The following is a 21390-nucleotide window of genomic DNA, read 5'->3' on the forward strand; positions in this document are numbered from 1 at the left end:
ATGCTGCAGAGTAGTTAACATTTACTAAATTATCTTTGAAATGTTACCTGTGTCCTATTGGAAGTACTGTTGAATGATTCTGTCCCTGTTGTCTGTTTCAGCCCCGTCGTCTTCCTCCTCGTCACTCTCCTCAGGTTCCACCGCTGCCACAACACCACCGTCTCGACCATCCTCCTGCAGGAAAGGCACCTGGCGGCGCAAAGCCAGGTTGTGAAGCATGCAGCAGGCCACGATGATGTGACACACCTTCTTAGGTGAGTACATTAGGGATCCACCTGTCATATGCAGGCACCTAAACCTGGCCTTTAGGAGGCCAAAGGTGCGTTCGATCACCCTCCTAGTACGCCCATGGGCCTCATTGTACCGTTCCTCTGCACTGGTCCGGGGATTCCTTACTGGGGTCAGTAGCCACGACAGGTTGGGGTACCCAGAGTCCCCCACTAGCCATACACGGTGTCTCTGTAGCTGTTCCATCACGTAAGGGATGCTGCTATTCCTGAGGATGTAGGCGTCATGCACTGACCCTGGGAATTTGGCATTTACATGCGAGATGTACTGGTCAGCCAAACACACCACCTGGATGTTCATTGAATGGTAACTTTTTCTGTTCCTGTACACCTGCTCCCTGTCTCTTGGGGGAACCAAAGCCACATGGGTCCCATCAATGGCACCAATTACGTTGGGAATATGTCCAAGGGCGTAGAAATCACCCTTCACTGTAGCCAATTCGCCCACCTCAGGGAAAATGATGTAGTTCCTCACGGATTTCATCAGGGCAGACAACACTCTGGATAACACCTTCGAAAACATGGGCTGAGACATCCCGGAAGCAATTCCCACGGTTGTCTGAAATGACCCACTTGCCAAGAAATGTAGTACTGACATGACCTGCACCAGAGGGGGAATCCCTGTGGGTTGGCGGATGGGGGACATCAGGTCGGGCTCCAGCTGGGCACACAGTTCATGGATAGTGGCACGGTTAAGACGGTAGGTCAGGATAATGTGGCGTTCTTCCATTGTCGACAGGTCCACCAGCGGTCGGTACACGGGAGGATTCATCCGTCTCCTCGCCCAACCCAGCGGACGGTGCCTAGGAAGGACAACATGGAGCACACAGTCAGGCAACCCACAGGTACGTACTCACAGCTAGCACAGTATACGATTCTCTATGCAGTGAATGGCGTGTCTGAGTGGCTATGCAAGGCCTAGGCCTGTGTGACGCAGTTGAAATTGAGCCATGTGGGCCCTGGAAATGGCGGCTGCCTGACCTGTGAAGTGTGACAATGGGATGTGAGGTCAATGCGCTGGCGTGGCACACCGCGGCGGGCGGCGGGCGAAGACCGCGGCGCGAAGCCGCATTGGTTAACATTGAAGCCTATGGGTTTCAGGAGCCAATGGCGAAGGGCGCCGGCGGTGGCGGGACGCACCGCCGCGGTACGCACCGCCGCGGACGTGACCGCCATTTTCTATCTACTTATCCACTTGCGACTTGAACTTTCACAGGAGAGGACCTATACTGCAAGTGTTGCTGTGACCTCGGTCTGGAAGGGACAATGGCTGCTGCGACTGGGGAAAGGGCCCCCTGCCTTCACTGGAGAGGAGTTGGAGAAACTTGTGGATGGGGTCCTCCCCCAGTATGTGCTACTCTACGGTCCTCCAGACCAACAAGTGAGTTTAATTCAATATGGATTTGGGGCCACTGGCTGGCTTGGGGGCCTGGCGGGGATGGGGGGCATGTTGGGGCTGGCGGGGGGCCTGGCGGGGATGGGGGGCATGTTGGGCATGGCGGGGGGCATGGCGGGGATGGGGGGCATGTTGGGCCTGGCGGGGGGCCTGGCGGGGATGGGGGGCATGTTGGGCCTGGCGGGGGGCCTGGCGGGGATGGGGGGCATGTTGGGCATGGCGGGGGGCATGGCGGGGGGCCTGGCGGGGATGGGGGGCATGTTGGGCCTGGCGGGGGGCCTGGCGGGGATGGGGGGCATGTTGGGCATGGCGGGGGGCCTGGCGGGGATGGGGGGCATGTTGGGCATGGCGGGGGGCATGGCGGGGGGCCTGGCGGGGATGGGGGGCATGTTGGGCATGGCGGGGGGCCTGGCGGGGGGCCTGGCGGGGATGGGGGGCATGTTGGGCATGGCGGGGGGCCTGGCGGGGGGCCTGGCGGGGATGGGGGGCGTTGGACCACTGGAAAGGAAAATGCTGAGTAACTTGAACGTGGTATTTCTCCCTCCCTGTACGTGTCACATAGGTCCGCGCCCATGAGAAGATCGGGATTTGGCGTGCCATCGCCAAGGAAGTCCGGGCCCTGGGGGTCCACCATCGACGGGGCACCCACTGCCGCAAGAGGTGGGAGGACATCCGCCGCGGGACCAAGAAGACCGCCGAGTCTCTGCTGGGGATGGCCTCCCAACGTAGGTGGGGTGCCTGCCGTCAACTGAGCCCCCTGATGTTCCGGATCCTGGCGGTGGCCTACCCTGATTTGGATGGGCGCGTGAGGGCAGCACAGCAGACACAAGGGGGTGAGTACAAGCATTATCTACTCTGTTGTCGCGCAGTGGAGGTGTCTGGGTGGGGGAGGAGGGCTGGGGGTCCCCCTAGGCCAGGGCGATATCTGTAGGCTGGGCACCCCCGTAAGCCCCTGTGTCCCCAGCCACCACCCTCAGTAGTTTGTCAGTACAGCCATCCCTGGGCCGTGTCATCCATGGGTGCAGTTGTCAACTCTAGGCGTGTAGGGCATGTTCCACGGAATGCGTAGCGTACCCCAAGTGCGCAACTTAGTGCAGGGGGCATCTGTGTCTGTCATGTCCGCTAACTGTACCGGAGATCCATGTACTCAATATCCCTTTATTTCTCTCTCCCCCCCCCTTTTTGTTTGTCTTTCTGTGCTTGTGTGCATCAGCATCATCAGGCGGAGGAGAAGTGGCATCGGGGCAGGAGGGAGCTGCATCTCACATGGCCCAGGAGGGCCATGCCACAGAGTCAGACTGGACCAGTGAGACGGAGGGCGAGGGGAGCTCCACGACGGGGACGACTGGAGCCTGCAGCGACACGGACACGTCCTCGGAAGGGGGCTCCCTTGCGGGGGTGGCACCATCCGTGCCCCCCGCCATTACAGGTACAGCCGCCACCCAGCGCACCATCTCCGCCCTCCCAGCAGCCCCTCCGCGTTCGCCCCGTGCCCGCTCTGCCAGGAAGCCGGGCATCTCCTTCGCCCCAGGCACCTCAGGCCCTGCCCCTGTTACCCCCCGCTGCCCTCAGTGAGGAGGTCATTGACCTCCTCCGAACGCTCATTGTTGGGCAGACTACCCTTTTGAATGCCATCCAGGGGGTGGAGAGGGAGGTTCATCGCAGCAATGCGTACCTGGAGGGCATTCATTCGGGTCAGGCTGCCCATCAGCGATCGTTCCAGGCTCTGGCCTCAGCACTGACGGCAGCCATTGTCCCTGTCTCCTGCCTGCCTCTACTAACTCCCTCCTCCCAGTCTCCTGTTCCTCTGCCTGTCCCACCCACACCATCAGACCAGCCTGCACACACCTCAACACCCAAGAGAAGCTCATCCAAACATAAGCACCACAGATCACGCAGACATTCACACACGCAACATTCCGATGCAGACATGCCAACAGTCACTACCACCTCTGTGACCCCCACCTCCTCGTCTCCCTCCTCCCTCCCTGTGACGTCTACACTCACACCTCCATTCACCTCACCATCAGCCAGTGTTTCCATCACCAGCACACCCTCCACTCCAGTCCGCACACGTGCAGTCACCACCCCCACTGCCATTTACACGTCCCCTGTGTCCTCTCCCACTGTGTCTGTCACCCCCTCTTCCACACCACACAAACGCAGCCACCCACCCACCCAACAGCCATCCACCTCACGACAGCCTATCCCTCCTGCACCTGCACCCAAAGACAGCAAACGTGACTCACCTACAACCACATCCTCTCCCTCCACTCCCATTCCCACTGTACCTACCACTCTCCATTGTCCCAAGAAGCTCTTCCTCGCCACTACTAACTTCTTTCCTGACCCTGAGCCCCCCCCTCCTTCTCGTCGGGGTAAGAAGAGCACCTCAGCCACCACCAGCCCTGCAGCCCCCTTGACAAGGGTGCAGGGGTATTGGAGCCCGCCAGCCAGCATGTCTGGATCTTCGCCCAGCAGCAAGGGGACAGCCAGCCCACCCCCTGGGAAGAGGAGCAGAAGGCGGAAGGGGCGCCGCAGGAGCCCGCCTTCTACATCCCCCCCGGACACCACCCAGAGACAGTCACCAGCCACAGCTCCAAAGGGAGGAAAGGGCCACAGGCCGACGACTAAGGAGGGCAAGGGCAGCAAGTTGGAGAGGTCAGGCAGCAGGCCTGCTGCCCAGGAGGAGCCCACAACCCCCATAGCCGCTGCCCCGGGAGGAACCGGCACAGCTGCCCCGGGAGAGCCCACCAGCCCCATAGCCGCTGCCCAGGGAGGACCCAGCCCAGCTGGCCAGGAGGGCCCCACCACCCACAGCCCAGGTGGGCAGTGAAGGAGCACCATCCCCGCTGCCCAGGAGGGCACCACCAGGCATTTAGCAGTTGGCCATAGACCGTCCGCCGTCTCAAGAACCGCTGAACTGGGCCCTTCAAGGCAAGAACCGCTGAACTGGGCCCCGCCGTCTCAAGAACCGCTGAACTGGGCCCCGCCGTCTCAAGAACCGCTGAACTGGGCCCCGCCGTCTCAAGAACCGCTGAACTGGGCCCTTCAAGGCAAGAACCGCTGAACTGGGCCCCGCCGTCTCAAGAACCGCTGAACTGGGCCCCGCCGTCTCAAGAACCGCTGAACTGGGCCCCGCCGTCCCATGAACCGCTGAACTGGGCCCTTCAGGGCAAGAACCGCTGGCCCTTTGGCAGACGTGGCAGGGCAGGATCTATCTCGGGCAGGGCTGCAGGATGTCCTCTGGCCAACTTGCCTCCTCCAGTGGCAGTGGGGTCTGTTATGGACTGTATGGACTGTGGCTTTGCTCTCCCCAGGATGGCCCAGTGGGCAGGCCACCCACTGTATGGACTGTTTGGACTGTGGCTTTGCTCTCCCCAGGATGGCCCAGTGGGCAGGCCACCCACTGTATGGACTGTATGGACTGTGGCTTTGCTCTCCCCAGGATGGCCCAGTGGGCAGGCCACCCACTGTATGGACTGTTTGGACTGTGGCTTTGCTCTCCCCAGGATGGCCCAGTGGGCAGGCCACCCACTGTATGAACTGTTTGGACTGTGGCTTTGCTCTCCCCAGGATGGCCCAGTGGGCAGGCCACCCACTGTATGGACTGTATGGACTGTGGCTTTGCTCTCCCCAGGATGGCCCAGTGGGCAGGCCACCCACTGTATGGACTGTATGGACTGTGGCTTTGCTCTCCCCAGGATGGCCCAGTGGGCAGGCCACCCACTGTATGGACTGTATGGACTGTGGCTTTGCTCTCCCCAGGATGGCCCAGTGGTCATGGAGTCCCCTCGTGGATCTGGCGTCGTGTACTCAAGTGGCTGAGGTGCCCCCCCTTCCCTTCCCCCTGAGGTGCCTGTCCTATTTTCTTTCTGATGCCCCTGCAGTGTTCTCTCCGTGGAGTTCTTGTCGTGGGACTGGGCCTTGCCCCTTTACACAGGACCCCTGTGATCCACGGACAGTGGTTGGACTACATTTAGTAGCTGTATATATTTTGTACATAGTTTATTTATTTATTGGGATTAGTGGCGTACATATTTAAATATATCTGCCCGTTTATGATCTCTTCTTTTGGTCTTTGCATTATTTCGGAGGGGGGTGGTTTGTGGGTTGTGACAGTGATCTGTGGGAATGCATTGATGTGTGTGTTGTAGTGGGTGTGGGTGGGTGGGTGTGTGCCGGTAATCTTTTCCCTCCCCTGTGTCGTAGGTGCAGTACTCACCGATGTCTTCCGCGCCGCCGGGCGTGCTCCTGGTATATGAGGAGGAATAGGAGTGCGGGGATGACCTGTAACTCTGGCTCCATACTGCCGGAATCTCGCGTGGAGTGCGTAGAGGTGAGCGTTTTCCCGTTCGTAGTCTGTTTCCGCCGTGTTCTTATCGGCGGTGCTCCCGCCCCGGAAAAGGTGGCAGATTGGTGGGTCGTAATAGGGTGGGCGGTACTTTGTCTGCCGCCGGGCTGTTGGCGGGAACCGCCGCGCTGTTTGTTTGTACTGCTGTGGCGGTCGGAGTGTTAAGTTGGCGGGCTGTGTTGGTGGTTCCCGCCAGGGTAAGAATTGCATATTTTAGACCGCCGGCCTGTTGGCGGCTTGGCCGCCGCTTTATCACCGACCGCCAGGGTCAGAATGAGGGCCAATGTTTGGAATGGTTTGCTGCCTATATGCACAATAGAGCCTGATGAGCGACACCTGAGTACTTTTCTTACTCTTCCCGAGCAGCGCGAAATGTAAATTACTTTCCTTACTTGTCTGTACATGGGCTAAAACACACCCGAATCCTTGCTACTCCAATTAACAATTACAATAGTTATTCTCCCTTCCCCTATTTCTGCACTGCTGTGCACCAATAACAATCATTTCGTAACCATCTTTTGGTACCATTTTGAGAGATGGTGTTGTATTTTCAGTATCCTATTATAGTTTGCACCTGGAAACCACCAACGTATTTATGGTAATTTCCAGCTGCATTACCCTTAGTTTATGACTATCTGCAATGTATGAATGCTTTGTAGCTGCATTTTACATTCTTGGACTTGAGATGTGTTAGAAATGGGGTCTTTGGTTGACAGTCAGGTTACCCCCTGTTCAAGCAAGGACCCTCACTCTAGTCAGGGTAAAAGAGAATCACCCTCCGCTAACCTCTGCTTACCCCCTTGGTAGCATGACAGAGCAATAGGCTTAACTTCAGAGTGCTAGGTGTAAAATATTTGTACCAACACACACAGGGCCTGATTCTAACTCTGGAGGACGGTGTTAAACCGTCCCAAAAGTGGCGGATATACCACCTACCGTATTACGAGTTCCATAGGATATAATGGACTCGTAATACGGTAGGTGGTATATCCGCCACTTTTGGGACGGTTTAACACCATCCTCCAAAGTTAGAATCAGGCCCACAGTAACTTAATGAAAACACTACAAAATGACACAACACCAGTTTGGAAAAATTGGAAATATTTATCTAAACAAAACAAGACAAAACGACAAAAATTCAACATACACAAGTCAAGTTATGTATTTTTAAAGACTAAACTCAAAAATAGCGCTTAGAAACAAAAATGCTTCGATGAGGTGTTAATACAGCGTCGTGACGGAGTCATTCCCAACAAGCCGACACCAGCGGCGCCGGACATGGAGTCGCGTAGACCCCCAAGTACAGTACCTTTGGTGAACAGTGAAAACAAGCTGATGCACGAAGTTGGGGATCGTGGCGTCTGTGCGAAACGTTGAATCCACGCACTTCGAGCGGCGTCGGTCATGACGTGGTGCGGCGACTTCCACGGAGTCGCGGACTTCAGCGAGGCTGCAGCGGCATCGGGCCTGCGAAGAGCGCCGCGTTCCAGCGAAGGTCACGGCGTCGGGTGCAGGCGGTGTCACCGGATTCAGCAGCGGCGTCAGTCCGAAGTCAATTTCCTTGGATTTCCACCAGCTTTCCTTTCAAGGGCCCAGGGACTGGATAGACACCACTTGTTAGAGCAGGAGTCTCTCCAGGGACTCCAGGTGCTGGCAGAGAGAAGTCTTTGCTGTCCATGAGACTTCAAACAACAGGAGGCAAGCTCTAAATCAAGCCCTTGGAGATTTCTTCACAAGATGGAAGGCACACAAAGTCCAGTCTTTGCCCTCTTACTCTGGCAGAAGCAGCACTGCAGGAAAGCTCCACAAAGCACAGTCACAGGCAGGGCAGCACTTCTTCCTCAGCTATTCAGCTCTTCTCCTGGCAGAGGTTCCTCTTGGTTCCAGAAGTGTTTCTAAAGTCTGTGCTTTTGGGTGCCCTTCTTATACCCAATTTCTCCTTTGAAGTAGGCCTACTGCAAAGTAAAGTCTCTTCTGAATGTGAAATCCTGCCTTGCCCAGGCCAGGCCCCAGACACTCACCAGGGGGTCAGAGACTGCATTGTGTGAGGACAGGCACAGCCCTTTCAGGTGTAAGTGACCACTCCTCCCCTCCCTCCGAGCACAGATGGCTCGTCAGGAAATGCAGACTACACCCCAGCTCCTTTTGTGTCACTGTCTAGTGTGAGGTGCAACCAGCCCAACTGTCAAACTGACCCAGACAGGGAATCCACAAACAGACATAGTCACAGAAATGGTATAAGCAAGAAAATGCTCACTTTCTAAAAATGGCATTTTCAAACGCACAATCTTAAAATCAACTTTACTAAAAGATGTATTTTTAAATTGTGAGCTCAGAGACCCCAAACTCCACATGTCCATCCGCTCCCAAAGGGAATCTACACTTTAATCAGATTTAAAGGTAGCCCCCACGTTAACCTATGAGAGGGACAGGCCTTGCAACAGTGAAAAACGAATTTAGCAATATTTCACTGTCAAGACATATAAAAAACATTACTATATGTCCTCCCTTAACCATACACTGCACCCTGCCCTTGGGGCTACCTAGGGACTATCTTAGGGGTGCCTTACATGTAAGAAAAGGGAATGTTTAGGCCTGGCAAGTGGGTACACTTGCCAAGTCGAATTTACAGTGCACATTTACACACACAGACACTGCAGTGGCAGGTCTGAGACATGATTACAGGGTTACTTGTGTGGGTGGCACAACCAGTGCTGCAGGCCCACTAGTAACATTTGATGTACAGGCCCTGGGCACCTCTAGTGCACTTTACTAGGGACTTAACAGTAAGACGAATATGCCAATCATGGAGAACCAATTACATACACATTTTAAACAGGAGCACTTGCACTTTAGCACTGGTTAGCAGTGGTAAAGTGCCCAGAGTAATAAAAACAGCTAAATCAGAGTCCAGCACACATCAATAACCTGTGGATCAGAGGCAAAAAGTGAAGGGAGACCACGCCAAGGATGAAAAGTCTAACACGTGTCCCCCCCAGCTCAAAGTGGGGAGCAACTACCCAAGGCGGAAGAATCTGGACAGACAATCAGCATTGGCGTGTTCTGTACCAGGACGATGTTCCACCGTAAAGTCCATCCCCTGTAGGGAAATGGACCACCTCAACAGTTTTGGATTCTCACTCCTCGTCTGCATTAACCATCTGATGGGCCTGTGGTCGGTCTAAACTCGGAAGTGAGTCCCAAACACGTAGGGTCTTAGCTTCTTCAGAGCCCAGACCACAGCAAACGCTCTGAGTTCTATGGCACTCCACCTACGTTCCTGGGTAGTAACCTCCTGCTAATGAAGGCTACGGGTTGATCTAGGCCCTCTTCATTAAGCTGTGACAGTACTGCTCCAATACCATGCTCTGAGGCGTCTGTTTGCACAACAAACTCCTTGGAGTAGTCAGGTGCTTTCAGCACAGATGCTGTGCACCTGGCAGCCTTCAGGGCATCAAAAGCGTTCTGGCAAGCCTCTGTCCAGATCACTTTCTTGGGTTGCTTCTTAGAAGTCAAATCATTTAAGGGGGTAACAATGGTACCATATCCCTTAACAAACCTCCTGTAATATCCTGTGAGACCTAAAAAGGCTCTCACTTCAGTCTGGGTCTTGGGAGGCTCCCAAGACAGAATCGTGTCAATCTTAGACTGTAGGGGTGCCACCTGGCCACTCCCCACCTGGTGTCCTAAGTACACCACAGAACCCTGTCCTATTTGGCACTTGCTCGCCTTAATAGTGAGGCCTGCCTTCTGCAGGGCCTCTAACACTCTCCAGAAGTGTTGCCGGTGTTCCTGCCATGTGGAACTAAACACAGCAATGTCATCCAAGTAGGCGGCACTGAACTCATCCAGTCCTGCCAACACCTGGTTGACCAACCTCTGAAAGGTTGCAGGGGCATTCTTCATCCCAAAGGGCATCACGTTGAAGTGGAAGTGCCCATCTGGGGTAGAGAATGCTGACCTCTCCTTTGCCCCCTCTGTTAGGGCAATCTGCCAGTACCCAGATGTTAAATCAAACGCACTGAGGTACTTGGCAGCTCCTAACCGATCAATGAGCTCATCAGCTCGGGGTATGGGGTGTGCGTCAGTCTTGCTGACCGCATTGAGACCCCGGTAGTCCACACAGAACCTAAGTTCCGGAGTGGCACCAGAAGCAGCAGCCTTTGGGACCAATACCACTGGGCTGGCCCAAGGACTGCTGGAGTGCTCAATAACCCCTAGGGTTAACAATTTGGAGACTTCCTCCTTAATGCAAGCCCTGACCCTGTCAGTCGCCCTGTAAACCTTATGTTTAACAGGTGTACTGTCCCCAGTGTCCACATCATGTGTGCACAGGTGTGTGACTCCTGGGATCAGGGAAAACAGCGAGGCAAACTGTCCCAACACGTGGCGACAGTCCCTCTGCTGTTCCTCAGTCAGGGAGGGGGAGAGGATCACTCCCTCCACAGACCCATCTTTCTCTCCTGCAGACAGGAGGTCAGGAAGAGGCTCACTCTCTTCCTCCACCCCGTCATCTGTCGCTAGGAGCATGGATAGCTCAGTTCGCTCAAAGTGTGGTTTGAGGCAGTTGACATGTAGGACCCTCAAAGGGTTCCTGGGGGATTGCAAGTCTACCAGATAGGTGACCTCGCTCTTTCTTTTCACCACCTCAAAAGGCCCAGTCCACTTATCTTGGAGAGACCTAGGCTCCACTGGTGCCATGACCCACACTTTTTGTCCAGGCTGAAACTCAACTAGAGTGGCATTCTGGTTGTACTGTAGTGAATCCTAGTCTGTTTTAACGGGATAACAGGAGTTAGCTTAGCCGTAGGCTTGTAAACTCGTGCCCCCGTCACCTAGTGACTTTTAACCTAGTTAGCTTGCTCTGTCTTAGTCCATTTAATTATTTATTTCCTTTAAGATGGCGGCCTTGTTTATAGTTAGGCCACTTGTTATGGGTTCTATTATCAGTGTCACTGCGCCAAGGCGTCAAGATCAAGCACGAAAGACAAACATACAGTAGGTATTCACACTTAGGGATTTTCCCTCTCTATACTTTCTAGGGATTGTTGATATTAATTGCCGTCCCAAGCATGCCTGTTATCTATTGTTATGAATAACACTTATGTCATGGGACCTTGTAGATCTGTATAATACATCACACGTTAGACAGATAATCAGAGGGATTCCGACCAGAGGGCATCGCCTCCATCGCTGATACCAATGCTGTAGTCATCTTGACGCTGACCCAGTCTTCGTGTCCCTGCGGAGTCTGAGATAGAGACCTCATTCCAAGGTAACGAGGGTTGGGGGCTCCTCTCATGGACACGGCTTTGGCAGATTAGGTTTAACAAACCCAGCTCTCCTTTAGGTAGGAGGTTAGACCTATTCTCCTTAGGGTACTAGGGCTTATTCCATCTTATACATATACAAATATTTATTTCATATATTGCACAATGGTGGGGGTCTTTATAACAATGACTCTCTTCTTCACAATATTGTTGCTTGGTATATTCATTATCCTAATCATTGCTGTTCATGCAACTTATCACAAATTGCAGTTATGTTGAATAAAAACTATTATAACTTCACTGCATCTGTGTTATTGCCTTTGTTTGTATGAGACATAATAACTGTGAGAAAAGGGTAGTTTCCGTTTAACCACGACAACCCTGAGAGATCTTACTTTGAGTCCATGTGTAAGCGACTGCTACAAATCACCTTTTACTATTATGTTTCTGGTGAGGTACTGCTAGTAAGCTGGTAAGGTTTGGACAACAGTTACAACTAGTTGTAGGAAATAACTTAGGGCCTGATTCCAACTTTGGAGGACGGTGTTAAACCGTCCCAAAAGCGACGGATATACCACCTACCGTATTACGAGTTCCATAGGATATAATGGACTCGTAATACGGTAGGTGGAATATCCGCCACTTTTGGGCCGGTTTAACACCGTCCTCCAAAGTTGGAATCAGGCCCTTAGTCACCTATAAACGAAAGTACTGTCATCCTGAGACCAGCAGTCTTGCTCAGAGCAAGAGTCCAAACTACGACATGGCGCCACCAACGATGGTGTTTAGGCACTAATTTACGGATACCCTGACTATCACTGTCTCACAGACAACAGGTACCCTCAGTACCATTATACGGAGACGTCCGTGGTCTTTGGGAGAATCCTCCTCAGCTGAACAGGTAACACCTAATTAGGCTGTAGGTTGTTCGAGCTCGAACTCATCAAAAGGAAAAGCTTCCCCTATTTTTTGGTGTTCCGTTTCTCTAAACAACTATGGCTAATACCATAGACATTCCTGCAAATGCTAGACATGCACTTACACAACATTTATTAGCGCATGGCCTTTCAGAAGAGGGCGGGGATGTTACTCTGATTATAGAAGCGACTGAAGCCTACCAAACAGAAACGTTTTACTGTTGGGTTGCCTTTCCTGAGGCTGACCAACGAACGCACACATTTCACACATATGACATTGCGAACGTACCCGTAAGATACAAAGCATACCAGTATCATGAAATATCGCTCACATATCAAGAGCATCAGAACTGGTTTGAAGGCGCCCTTCCGCATGTACTACGACGGGTGAGGCTTGGTCCTTTAAGTCATGAAGAGCCTACATGGCCCATGTTTGCCACATATACACCTCATCCAGGCATACAGACTATGCCGATCGCAGATTTACGAATATTATATAATGAATTAGTGGCATTATATAGACGATTGGTTCAGTTCGTAATGCGAACATTGAACACTACACCAGCGCATCCAGCACCACCAGTAGCTGGTGGATATCAATTGGCTACTGGGATTAATCCACAAACAGTGCATACTATAATGGGAAAAGTGCCTACGGAACGGGAAAAAATACAGTTCTGGATTGCCCAGAAAACAAATCAGCTGGAAGCTGTGTTCCCCCATACGGGGCCACAGGAAAAACATAGACTGCTCACTATGTGCTTGCCGTTTTGGATGGTTACCTCAGTGGATGAATGTGCCACATGGGGTACAGTCTTCGCTGCCGTTTATACTACCACACATGGTACCCCTACACTTGCCAATTTACCGGAAGTGTTAAAACAAATACAAAATGAGCATGGGGCTGCACCGGCCCTGGATCTGGGGATGAAATTGATGCGTAACTTTGATGCCGTCTCGATAATACTAAGTAATATTAAAGGGGAAGCGGTGGCACTGGCAATACGCCAGCGTCTCCGGGAAACTGCAAATATGCAACAAGCGAGACAGCTGCCGAAAATAATCTCTGATACCTATACTAGTATAGGATGGGATGGTTTGGGAGCCAAACCAAAAAAATTGGACATACCGACTACCACCCATAAGGAAGGTACAAAGCAGGCACAAGAGGGCTCTAAAAAGCGCTGGGACAAACAACAAGATTTCAAAGCCAGGAGAAATAAAAGAGCTGATTCTCCACATCCGGAGTACTCCGAAAGGAGGTATAATCTCAGGAATAGGGATAACATTAGAACTCCAGACAGATATACTGATTCACGTCCTTCTCATTCCTTTCAGGACGCACCGGAAAAACGTAGCGAGAGAGGGGGCCGTCAAGATCGACGTCCGATATACGTGAAAGAAAAAAAAGACTCGCCACAGTATACCATTAAAAAAGAAGAAAAGACTCCTCAGCAAAAGCCACAATTTAAAAAGAAGAAAGTGGCAGCACTGACCGTTAAAAATGCCAGTAGTATTGAGAACACTGTTAAGGAACAAGAGGTGGCCCGTGACTCTGTTGGACAGCGCGGAAGAGGTCACGATATGTCGCCAGAGTCTGAAAGATCATCTGGTTGCGACAGCAACTAGCGATTACATCGCGGTTGAGACAGCGGATGGCCGCGTTCTCCCACCCGATCGGGTTTATGATTTAACAATTCAGATAGAGGGAGACGTGGAACGCATTATTAGTGCAATATTTTGGGATGAACTTACTAGTGATATCCTGTTGGCCGAGAGAGACTGGCCACCTGAACATGTCCGCAAGCTCCCACATGGGGAAGATGTCATTTTGCCTTCTTTCTCCGATCTTGTTACGGAGGCAGACAAAAAAGCCTATGCTGCTGAATGGGCTTTAGCGCAGGCACCTGCATTATACCGTAATCATGTAGGTTGGGACAAGGACTCTCCTTGTCATGTTATTCCCGTTAGGTCAACACCGCACCCGGAGCCACAATACCCTGTTAAACATGAAGCGAAAGTTCTGGTGACGGAGATACTGTCACAACTTGAATACCAGGGAGTGATTGAGCCCTGTACATCGGCAATGAATAATCCATTATTTCCCGTTGCAAAACGTGATCATTCATATAGAATAGTGGTTGATTATAGACACTTAAATACTCATACATGCACATATGCTATACAAAATTCACACAGCACAAAGCTGATAAACAATATAGTGCGTAAAAAATATAAAACTACATTGGAGATATCTAATGGATTTTTCTGCCAGAATTTAGCACATGAAAGTAGGGACCTAAGTGCATTTTCCTTTGGCTCTCAGAAACGCTTCTGTCGTTTACCCCAAGGCTATAAAAACAGCCCAGGACTGTTTTCAGCCCGTGTAACATCAATCTTGCACGAGCTTGATTCCGATGCATTGTCCTATGTGGATGATATCTATCTCACTGACGACGCCCTCGACATTCATCTTGCGAGGGTCGATCGGATCATTTTGGGATTTGCAGCCTTCGGTTATAAATTTAATTTTAAGAAAAGCAAGATAGCCTTTCTTAGAGTATTATTCCTGGGATATGAGCTATCAAACGAGGGGAAGAGCCTGGCCCCGCACTTCCTAGAAAAGTGTGCTCAGCTACAGCTTCCGAACACGCTTAAGAAATTACAGTCATTACTGGGTTTCTTTAATTTTGGCAGAACATACATTCCAGATTATGCTGAACGCATCAAGCCACTTTATGACTTAATTCAGCCCAATTTTTCTAGCAGACGATGGACGATTGAACACACACACACATCCTTAGGGACATACAACGGGACATACTAGAAGCTAGACATGTGACAATAAAACAAAGTTGGTCATCAGAATAATAGCTGGTGCCCTTAGATTTACCTATGTCACCTTTAATGAGGGTGACACGGTGCCGATAGCATACAAATCACATTTGTACTCCAATGCTGAGAAACGTTTTGCTCCTACAGAAAAAATTCTGACAGCAGTTCAGATGGCCGTCATAAAGGAGAGGCCACTTGCCCAGGGAAAACGCATTATTGTTGTCTCCCCGGTGCCAGCCTTAGAGGCTGTCACTAAAGCGAGCGTTCCAAACGCTAAGGTATTACATCCACGCTGGATTCAATGGCAACGTCTCTGACCGCCACTGATGTTGATTATGTGTTTGACCCAAGACTTCAGACACAAGAATTTCTCCAGTATGAACAGGAGTACCACGCTCCTCTACATATATTGCCAATAGACAGTTATAATAACATAATTTATACTGACGGATCGGCACAACCGGCTGTGGGTACTAAACATCAATACTCGGCAGCTTGCGCAGCCGTGTGTGGGGTAATGGAAGACGGAGTTTTCCATCCTCACAATACCTACACTCAGACCTTAGGGGACTGCACAGCCCAGTTGGCCGAGCTTAAGGCTCTTCGTCTAGTGTTCGAACATTCTGAGCCAGGAACACAGACTTTGATCGTCCGTGATTCATATTACTGCGTCCAGTCATACAATGAATATCTCAATCATTGGAAACTGAACGGGTTTAGAGATTCTAAAGGGAACACCATTAAACACAAAATGTTGTGGGGAAGGGTGGCTGATCTTAAGGATAAGCTACCATGTGTCCATGTAGTTCATACATTAGGACACCAACGTATAGGAATACACGTTGCCGGCAATACATTGGCTGATGAAGCGGCCAAAGCAACAGTAGCTACGGCTTCTGTGGCTGCAGTGACTCGTTCTCGGACGAGGTTGGATAATGAAATACTGATTGCCGTTAAAGCTTCGGCTGCAGGCAAGACCCTTCCGAAAGGATACCCTACGAACTATACTTACCATATCAGTGCACTGAATGTTGCTTATGCCACTATTCCTGGAGTTGGTGATCGAGTAATTCCCAATGAAGATCAGAGGTTAGGGCTGATTACGGCTGCACACGAAGGTGTCGCTTCTGCACATGCTGGTATACAGGCCACTATAACAATTCTACAACAACGAAACTGGTGGCCTGGTCTATGCAGACGGACTAAACAGTATGTCCTTTGCTGTGACATTTGTCAGCAAATTATGGGCTCGAATATCAAACCCCCTCCGCAGACATCCCTCTTAGTATCAGACAAGCCACTCCAATGTGTGTACCTGGACCACTGTGGTCCCTTACAGCCTGATGGTGCACACAAAAACATTTTAGTGGCTGTGGATTCCTGTTCTAGATTCCTGTGGGTATGGCCACAGCGGTCGGCTGACGCCTGGACTGTTATAAAAGATTTGCTGATCTTTATCGGTACATATGCGGTTGCAGCATTCCATTCGGACCAGGGCCCTGCATTTGCCTCTAAAGCTTTCAGGGACACCATGAGGACGATGGGTATTGAACTCCATTACTCCTCACCATACCATCCCGAGGGAAATTCGGTCGTGGAGAGGCAGAATCGTGATCTAAAGCAGTCCTTAACAGCTTGAGTATTAGGTTCAGGCCGCAGTTGGTTACATCACCTATATGGGGTCCAGAGAGCACTGAATAATTTGCCAAGACGGTCCTTGGGGGGAAAGTATCACCGTTTCATATCCTCCTGGCTTGCTTCCATGTTCTCCTGAGTGAGACTCCTGAAGCGGGCAGTCTGGTTTCTTAGTGCCAGCATGTAGCTAAATACATCCTGGGGTGGTTTACTAGGAGCTTTCTCCAAAGCCTCCTTCACCAGACTGAGCGGTCCCCTCACAGGGTGGCCATAGGTGAACTCAAAGGGTCTAAAGCCAAGTCCCTTTTGAGGCACCTTCCTGTAAGCGAACAGAAGGCATGGCAAGAGGACGTCCCACTTACGCCTCAGGGGCTCTGACAGGCCCTGAATCATGCCTTTCAATGTGCAGTTGAATCTCTCAACCAGACCATTTCTTTGGAGGTGGTAAGGTGTGGTGAACTTGTAGGTTACCCCACACACCTTCCACAGAGACTTCATATAAGTGGATATGAAGTTTGTACCTCTATCAGATACCACTTCCTTGGGGAACCCCATGCGGGTAAAAACTCCCATCAAGGCACGTCCCACCACGGGGGCAGTGACCGTCCTTAGAGGAATGGCTTCTGGGTATCGTGTGGCATGGTCCACCAAGACCAGGATGAACCTGTTGCCCATGGCTGTATTGGGGTCCAGAGGCCCCACAATGTCAATTCCTACCCATTCAAAGGGGTACTGACTATAGGTAAAGGTTGGAGTGGAGCTTTGCATTTCCGCCCACTCTTGCCACTTGCCTGACAAGTCTGACAAGACCTACAATAAGCAGCTGACAGCTTGTGCATCAAGGGCCAGTAAAAGTGGGAGACAAGCCTCTTATAGGTCTTGTCCTGCCCTAGAGGTCCTGCCAAAGGCACATCATGAGCCAAACCCAGTAGGAAGGCCCTAAAGCACTGGGGTACCACCAGCATACGAGCTGACCCAGGCTCTGGAACCTTAGGCTCACTATACAGGAGGCCATCCTCCCAATATATCAGGTGAGTACCTGGTGCCTCACCAGCCGCCTGGGATGCAGCCTGCTGCCGCGGCCCCTCAAGAGTAGGGCACTCCTGCTGTGCTGTGCAGAATGCTTCCCTGGTGGGTCCCCCTTCCTGCTGCCACTGTGACAGCTCAGGGACCTCCCCCAGTTCAGCCACCTGCTCCCCTGTAGGTTCCGGGGGTCACCCTCAGGCTCTGCCTCCTCCTGGACCTCTGGGGCCGGTTTCCCACGCCCCCTGCCCTTCCTCTTCTTGGCGGTCTCCTGGGACACTGTTTCAGGCTCCAGGAGCTCGTGACTACCCTGATTGGCTGCCATAGACCAGGTGGATACGCATACCCACCCAGGCAGACCCAACATCTCCAAGTGAGACCTGTGTTCCACTTCCTTCCAAGGGGAATCCTCCATGTCGTTGCCTAGCAAACAATCAACAGGCATTGTTGGACTCACAGCTACTTTCCAGGAACCTGAGACCCCCCCATTCAAAGCGAACCTGCGCCTCTCTGCAGAGGCGCTCAGAGTTGTCTACCGCAACTACTTGATGAAGTACCCGGGGATCAATCTGCTCTTCAGACACCAGGTGACTCCTCACTGTGGTCACACTGGCTCCTGTTTCTCTCAGAGCCTCCACCCTCTGTCCATTGATGTTCACCCATTGCCTGTACTTCTTAGTGTTATCAGGCACTAGGTTTCTCTGGACCATCTCACTGTCTCCTAGTGAGACATGGGTCATTTCTGCTGGCTCCCACCCACCTGGAACCAACTCCTCCCCAAGCGCCACACTGGCCAAACCCTGGGATTGCGCACCAGTGGGTGCCGGTGTATATTTGGGCATTTGGGGTCCCCCCCTCACATGACCAATCTGGTCACATGAATAGTACTTAATTGGGGGACCACCTACCGGTGGCTTCCCTTTGGAAAACCACAGCTTCTTTTCACTAGGAGGTTGGGAATCCTTTCCCTGGGGATCAGTTTGGGGCCCATTAGAGAACTCCCCCTATTTACCCTTACCCCCCCTTTCTTCTGAGAGGGACCCTGCCCACCCTTGGCATGGTCTCCCCGTACCTCGTTTGGACCCAGGTGCTCTCCCAGCGGTCCGCTTCCTGTGCAAGGTTCCTGGGGTCAGTCAGCTTGCTGTCAATGAGGTGCTGCCGCAGCTCTGGAAAACATAAACTCTACAAGTGCTCCCAAGCAATTAAATTGTAAAGCCCCTCATACGTGTTTACCTAACTGCCCTTCACCCAACCATCCAGTGACCTGCAAAAAGAATCAACACATTCCAACCATGTTTGGGATTCCTTTCTCTTGTAGGATCTAAACTTCTCCTTGTACTGCTCAGGGGTGAGACCATACCTGGTGAGTAAGGCCTCCTTCATGACAGGGTAGGTTGAGACTCTGAGCATCCCCTAACGCTGTCAGTGTGTCTCTCCCCTCTGCCTCAAAATGCTTCCACAGGGCTGCACCCCAATGAGCTTCAGGGACCAGGTTCATGTGGAGAGCTGACTCATAACCCTTGAACCACAAGTAGATATACTCCTCCCTCTTATAATCCCTCACAAGGTCTTTTGGGATGTGTACCCTTCTCTCAGGCTGCATTGTAGGACTGCTGCCACCATCCCTACTGGACTGGCTCCTCTGATCTAACTCATTTAAGTTAAGCTCATGAGCCAGCTGCATCTTCCTTTCCTCAAGGACTGCTCTTCTCTCATCTCTTTCTTTCTCCAGATTGAGCTTTTGCACCTCCAATTGGTATGCCCTCTCTGCCTGTCTGTCCTGCAATTCTTCAGGCATCAGACCTTTGGAGGATACACTGCTACCTGCCCTAGAGACTCTTTCCCTGGGAATAACAGGTCCCCCACTATACCATTATGTACTGATTGCCCTCCCTCCTCATCCTCCTCCTCATCCTCAGTGTGCCCTCCAGTGCTTCTGGTTGTCACCCAGGCCCTCAGCGCCTTTTTTAGCTCATCCTTCTTGGAAGAGCTCTTAATGGGACAACCACAAATTTTACAAAACTGCTTTAGCTGAGCCTTGTTATAACTATCCAATTGCTTCAGGTCAAAAACAGCTTCAACTGATGCATCTCCAAGTTGAGACATGATGGAAGGTTAAAAGAGTGCAAAGTTCCAAATGCAGAAACAAGTTCCCAAATGAAGTTCAAAGTCAATCAAAGATCAGCGAAGAAAAACAAAGTGGATGTAGGGAAAAATCCACAAAAAGAGAAAAAGCAAAAATCTCAAGACAAGCAGTATGTGGTCACGTAGTGGTCTGCACTCAAAGTAATAGTGTACACTTAATCACTGTATGTCAAGTACAAATACAAGTCCAAATCCCAACTGCTGATCACCATTGTTAGAAATGGGGTCTTTGGTTGACAGTCAGGTTACCCCCTGTTCAAGCAAGGACCCTCACTCTAGTCAGGGTAAAAGAGAATCACCCTCAGCTAACCCCTGCTTACCCCCTTGGTAGCTTGACAGAGCAGTAGGCTCAACTTCAGAATGCTAGGTGTAAAGTATTTCTACCAACACACACAGGTGGTCATTCTGACCTCGGCGGTAAAAGGCGCCTACCGCCGGTCAGAAATCCTCCATAATCCCGCCGCGGTCGCGGAAACCCGCCACGGTCATTCTGACCCGCAGAAGGCAAACCTCCGAAAATCCGACCGCCACAACAGACCGCCAGACCAGCGGTCGGCGGAAAGGTGGAGGTGACCAAACCTCCACCGCCACGCCAACAGAAATACGCCCATCCCATTACGACCCACGAATCCACGCGGCGGTCATTCAAACGCGGTATTCCATTGGCGGGACACACCGGCGCGGTCAGAATACACACAAACGAACAAAACTCAGCCACATTGGACGATTTGAATCCCACACACCTGATACACATACACACACCACTCCCACACACACAATACAATATAAAACACACACCCACATCACCCACAAACCCCTACGCTAAAAAATTCGTCAAGAAGGCAAGAGCGAGACACCAGCATCCAAAAAATAACAGCCACAGCCACTCAACACCATCACCCACACACTATCCACACACAAAACAACACACACCACCACACTCAACTCACTTAAATACACATACTCCACCCCACACATCATACACACCACCCCATGGCACCCCAAAGACAACCCCGCTTCACAGACGAAGAACTCAGGGTCATGGTGGAGGAAATCGTTCGGGTAGAGCCCCAGCTGTTCGGCACACAGATACAATACACCAGCATTGCCCGGAGGACGGAGCTATGGCAGAGGATTGTCGACAGGGTGAACGCAGTGGGACAGCACCCCAGAAATCGGGAAGACATCAGGAAGCGATGGAACGACCTACGGGGGAAGGTGCGTTCCATGGTATCCAGGCACAACATCGCCGTGCAGAAGACTGGCGGAGGACCCCCACCTCAACCCCCACAATTCACATCATGGGAGGAGGAAGTCTTGAACATCCTGCATCCTGACGGCCTCGCAGGAGTCGGCGGAGGAATGGATACTGGTAAGTTGAAGCTTCAATACTGCTTCCCCCCCACCTGCATGCCAAATCAGACCCCAACCCTCACCCCCATCCTCCAACCCCACCCTCACCCCCACCCCCATCCTCACCCCCACCCTCACCCCCACCACCATCCTCACCCCCACCACCATCCTCACC

Source organism: Pleurodeles waltl, chromosome 6 (genome assembly GCF_031143425.1).
Source record: "Pleurodeles waltl isolate 20211129_DDA chromosome 6, aPleWal1.hap1.20221129, whole genome shotgun sequence".
Lineage (NCBI taxonomy): Eukaryota > Metazoa > Chordata > Amphibia > Caudata > Salamandridae > Pleurodeles > Pleurodeles waltl.